We start from the raw sequence: 6,000 nt of genomic DNA on the forward strand, positions 1-6,000 counted from the left end.
CAGGCATTGCGGCAGGCGCCTGTAGTCCGGGACACTGAGGGAGGAGAATGGCCTGAACCCAGGAGGTGGAGCTTGCAGTGAGCAGAGATTGTGCCACTGCACTCCAGCCTGGGAGACAGAGTGAGACTCCTTCTCAAAAACAAAACAAAACAAAAAAGTAAAGATCTGATGTCTGATGCCATTCTACCTCTTGATTCTTTATATAAACGTATCTTTTTTCTCTCCGGAATCTTACTGAACCTTCTCTTTGGCCCCAGTATTCCCAAACTTCACTATGTGCTGGACACTAAGTGGGCCCTTTCAGTCTACAAATGTATGTCCTTTGGTTCTGAGAAACTTTTACAATTTGACAATTTGCTTTCTTCTGTTCTTGCCACTGACCTCTTCCCCCATCTCTCTTCTCTCTTCCTTTCTTCTCCTCCTCATCTCCTCTTCACTGGTTGATCCACCCAGTCTCTTTCTGTGGTCTGTCAGTATCATTAAGTCTTTTCTTTTTTTAACACATGATCATACAAAAATATTTCAAAACTTATTCCTGGAGGGATATGCCTTAGTTGCCTGTGTTCTAGAAGCACAGTTGGAGGGTAGAAGATAGAGGATCCCAGCATTCAGTACCAGTAAATTTTAATGCAATTCCCTTCTTCCCAGTGGGAGTACTCCCACCCTTAACCATGCTTCTCAAGTTGGCTTCTTAAATTTGTAGGTTTATATCTTTTGCCAAATTTGGTAAATTTCTGCCATTCTTTGAATATTTTTTAGCCCTCCCTCTTTCTTCTCTCCTTCTGGAACTCTGAAGACATGAATGCTAGGTCTTTTGTTATAGTCCAACATGTCCCTGAGGTTCTGTCCTTTTAAATCTATTTTCTTTATGGTGTTAAGATTTGATAATTTCTATTTTTCTATCTTCAAGTACAATAATTTTCCTGTCTTCATTCTGCTTTTTGTTGTTGCTGTTTTACACATGTTGATGTTTCCAGGTTGTTAGCTCTTCTAGTACCCCATCTAGAATATATGATGCAAAGAAAAGCCCAGGTGGCTGGGCGCGGTGGCTCACGCCTGTAATTTCAACACTTTGGGAGGCTGAGGCGGGTGGATCACGTGAGGTCGAGAGTTTGAGACCAGCCTGGCCAACATGGTGAAACCTCATCTCTACTAAAAATACAAAAATTAGCCAGGTGTGGTGGCTCACGCCTATAATCCCAGCTACTTGGGAGGCTGAGGCAGGAGAATCACTTGAACCCGGGAGTTGGAGACTGCATTGAGCCGAGATCGTGCCACTGTGACACAGCGAGACTCAGACTCAAAAAAAAAAAAAAAAAAAATCACCATGATCACCTTAACACCTAAATCCTTTTCTGCATTTCTACACTTGGATCTTAGGCAAAAGGCCAAGAAACAATGTTTCTCCACATTTCTGATTTTCATAGGAGAAATTTCCAGAAATAAAGTGCTAGTTTAAAGTTCTTGATATATTTTGCCAAACTGCTTTGTGCAGAAGTTATAAAAAATTTTCTTAATTTCTGGACCATTTTATAACCAAAATTAAGGATATGCTAGATTTCCTTCCAATCAAGTACAGTTGACCCCTGAACAACACATGTTCCAACTGGATTGGTCCATTTATATGCGTATTTTCTTCTGCCTCTGCTACTCTAGCAACAGCAGGACCAACTCCTCTTCTTCCTCTTCCTCCTTCACAGCCTATTCAGCATGAAGACAACAGAAATGAAGATCTTTATGATGATCTATTTCTATATAATGAATAGTAAATACATTTTTCTCTTTCTTATGATTTTTCTTTTATGAGACAGGGTCTTGCTCTCAAATTTCTGGGCTCAAGTGATCCTCTTGCCTCAGCCTCCCATGCAGATAGGACTATACGTGTGCACCACCACCCAGCTCATGTTAAAATTTTTAGTAGAGATGAGGTCTTGCTATGTTGCCCAGGTTGGTCTCAAAGTCCTGACTTCAAGCGATCATCCTGCCTTGAGCTCCCAAAATGCTGGGACTACAGGCATGGACCCCTGTGCCCTGCCTTTACAATTTTCTTAATAACATTTTCTTTTCTTTAGCTTACTTTATTGTAAGAATATAGTGTTTATCATATTTATGACATACAAAATATGTGTGAATCAACTGTGTATGATATCAGGAAGGCTTCCAGTCAACAGTAGGATATTAGTTAAGTATTTGGGAAGTCAAAAGTTATATACGGATTTTTGACTGTGCAGGGTCCTGCACTGTTCAGGAGTCAACACTATGTTTCTAAGTTTTTTATTTGTTGGTTGGTTATTGTTATGAATTCATGTTAGGCAGAATAATGGCCCCCAAAGACATCCATGCCCTAATCCTTGGAAATCTGTGAATATGTTAGTTACCTTACATGGCAAAATGGACTTCACAGAAGTGATTACAACTAAAGACATTGAGATGTGGAGGTCATCTTGGATTACCCAGTTGGGCCCATTCTAATCACGAGTCTGTTAAAAGGGGACTGCCTCTTTAGCCTGCAGTGAACCAGAAAGATGCAATGTGAGAAGGACATTGAAGATGGAGGAAGAGGGCCACAAGCCACAGAATGCAGGCTGCTTCTAGAGGTTAAAAAAGGCCAGGAGCCGGGCGCGGTGGCTCACGCCTGTAATCCCAGCACTTTGGGAGGCCGAGGAGGGCGGATCACAAGGTCAGGAGATCGAGACCACGGTGAAACCCCGTCTCTACTAAAAATACAAAAAATTAGCCGGGCGCGGTTGTGGGCGCCTGTAGTCCCAGCTACTCGGGAGGCTGAGGCAGGAGAATGGCGTGAACCCGGGAGGCGGAGCTTGCAGTGAGCCGAGATCGCGCCACTGCACTCCAGCCTGGGCGACAGAGCGAGACTCCGTCTCAAAAAATAAATAAATAAATAAATAAAAATAAAAATAAAAATAAAAAAGGCCAGGAAACAGATTCTCCCACACAGCCTCCATAAAGGTATGCAGCCTTGCATATACCTTGATTTTAGCTCAGTTAGGCCCATGTCAGACTTCTGACCTACAGAGTTGTAAGATAATAAATTTGTATTGTTTGAGCCACTGAGTGTGGTAATTTGCTGTGGCAGCAATAGAAAACTAATATAGCATCTAAAGAAAAAGCGATTGGGGGGTCCATAGGAATAAATTATTGTGAAATCAGAACAAAGAGCATTATATAGCATTATTAATACTTCAACTGAAGTAAGACTAAAGAAGGAGAGTCAGATAAAACAACAATATTAATTGTGCAGCACTATTTTAAGATGTCCCAAGAGCTGCTCTCCCTTGTTTTTCTGCCACAAAAGAATTAGAATCTGCCAATATACTGCTCTTCTTTTACCTCTGTTCTCATGTTTCATCTTGTCTTCCTAACATTTAGAGGACATTACTAGACCCTCACAGATTCTCAAGCAAGGCAGAGACAGATTAAATAATCACTGTATTGCAGGTAAAACCTTAGAAATTGATAGAACTTACAGGTAACCTAATCCACTGAGTTTCCATGGAACTTTAGAGATCTTGAAAAGTTTTATGGAGTGTAGGGGCTATCATGAGGTATTGAGAGAGATGCTAAGACACCATCATCTATTTCAATCAGAAATGTTCTGCTTTAATGTTAAGCTTCCACATAAAACCTGATTGAAAAAAACCCCACAAACTTATACTTCTAAAACAAACAAACAAACAAAAAAAACACAAAGCCAGATGAAAACCATTTTTATCCAGATGAAAAAAAATCCAGAGAAGTTGTGAAAGATCTAGGTAAAACTACTCAAAGTCTGAAGATGAGAAAACCTCTAAAAAACAGAGTACTACTGGCTGGGCATGGTGGCTATGCCTGTAATCCCAGCACTTTGGGAGACTGAGGTGGGTGGATCACTTGAGGTCAGGAGTTCAAGACCAGCCTGGCCAACATAGTGAAATCTCGTTTTTACTAAAAATACAAAAATTAGCCAGGTGCAGTGGTGCACACCTGCAGTCATAGCTACTCAGGAGGCTGAGGTGGGAAGATTGCTTGGAACCAAGAGGAAGAGGTTGCAGTGAGCTGAGATGGCACCACTGCACTCCAGCCTGGGCAACAGAGTGAGACTTTATCTTAAAAAAAAAAAAAAAAAAAGTAAAAGGAAAAGAAACAGTGTATTAGCCGGGCGCGGTGGCCCAAGCCTGTAATCCCAGCACTTTGGGAGGCTGAGACGGGCGGATCACAAGGTCAGGAGATCGAGACCATCCTGGCTAACACGGTGAAACCCCGTCTCTACTAAAAAATACAAAAAACTAGCCGGGCGAGGTGGCGGGCGCCTGTGGTCCCAGCTACTCGGGAGGCTGAGGCAGGAGAATGGCGTAAACCCGGGAGGCGGAGCTTGCCGTGAGCTGAGATCCGGCCACTGCACTCCAGTCTGGGCGACAGAGCCACACTCAGTCTCAAAAAAAAAAAAAAAGAAACAGTATTAATGAAAAATTAACTAATAGAGTCTTATTGAAAAATTAACTAATCCCAAGAATCTTTTACATTCCTTTGTAATCTCTATGACTGAAAATATGGTATTCTTTTTTTTTTTTTTTTTTTTTGAGATGGGGTCTCACTATGTCCCCCAGGCTCACTACAACCTCTGCCTCCCAGGCTCAAGTGATCCTCCCACCTCAGCCTCCTGGGTAGCTGGGACCACAGGTATGTGCCTGTTTTCTTTGGTAGAGATGGGGGGGTTTCACCATGGTGCTCAGGCTGGTCTCAAACTCCTGACCTCAAGTGATTCACCTGCCTTGGCCTCCCAAAGTGCTGGGACTACAGGCATGAGCCACCACACCCAGATGCCATTCTTTATCTGTGAAACTGACACTGACTTTTCCATAGAACATATATTTTAAAATTGTTTTCAAGTAGTGTATAACATAATGAGTTACATAAGTTTTTCTTGTATCCAAAAATACAGATTTAAATTATCTATCTGGGGCAAGGGTACCATTTGTGATTATAAATATTAATTTCTATATAAGGATAATTGACCTTTAACAGAATCAAACATGCCACAATGTTTACCCTACAGGCCTAACAAAGAAAAATCTTATTAGGGCTGGGCGCAGTGCCTCATGCCTGTAATCCCAGCACTTTGGGAGGCTGAGTCAGGCAGATCACGAGGTCAGGAGTTCGAGACCAGCCTGGCCAACATGATGAAACCCCTTCTCTACTAAAGATCACAAGGTCAGAAGTTCAAGACCAGCCTGGCCATCGTGGTGAAACCCCATCTCTACCAAAGATACAAAAAATTAGCTGGGTGTGGTGGCATGTGCCTGTAATCCCAGCTATTCAGTTGGCTGGGGCAGGAGAATCGCTTGAACCCGGGATGCGGAGGTTGCAGTGAGCCGAGATCACACCACTGCACTCCAGCCTGGGAGACAGGGCGAGACTCTGTTTCAAAAGAAAAAAAAAAAAAAAGGCCGGCCGCGGTGGCTCACGCCTGTAATCCCAGCACTTTGGGAGGCCGAGACGGGCGGATCACGAGGTCAGGATATCGAGACCATCCTGGCTAACACAGTGAAATCCCGTCTCTATTAAAAATACAAAAAACTAGCCGGGCGAGGTGGCGGGCGCCTGTAGTCCCAGCTACTCGGGAGGCTGAGGTGGGAGAATGGCCTGAACCCGGGAGGCGGAGCTTGCAGGGAGCCGAGATCGTGCCACTGCGCTCCAGCCTGGGTGACAGAGCGAGATTCCGTCTCAAAAAAAAAAAAAAAAAAAAAAAGAAAAGAAAAATCTTATCAGATAAAGGCTTGGAAGATATTATACTAAAAGGGTACTTTTCTTTTCTTTCTTTTTTTTTTTCTGAGACGGAGTCTTGCTCTGTCGCCCAGGCTGCACAATCTGGGCTCACTGCAAGCTCCGCCTCCTGGGTTCACACCATTCTCCTGCCTCAGTCTCCCGAAAAAGGGTACTTTTCAAAGGAAAAAAATTTCAAATTTTGCCAATAGTTTTCTGATCCATTTCGTTTTCTTTCCT

General features: G+C 43.0%; 1 protein-coding gene across 1 annotated transcript in view; it reads right to left on the bottom strand.

Moving 5' to 3' along the window:
• LOC105484562 (SHC binding and spindle associated 1 like) overlaps positions 1-6,000 on the bottom strand; it is a 48,972-nt gene that overhangs the window by 40,381 nt on the left and 2,591 nt on the right. The window lies entirely within an intron of this gene.

This window comes from Macaca nemestrina, chromosome 1 (assembly GCF_043159975.1).
Source record: "Macaca nemestrina isolate mMacNem1 chromosome 1, mMacNem.hap1, whole genome shotgun sequence".
Lineage (NCBI taxonomy): Eukaryota > Metazoa > Chordata > Mammalia > Primates > Cercopithecidae > Macaca > Macaca nemestrina.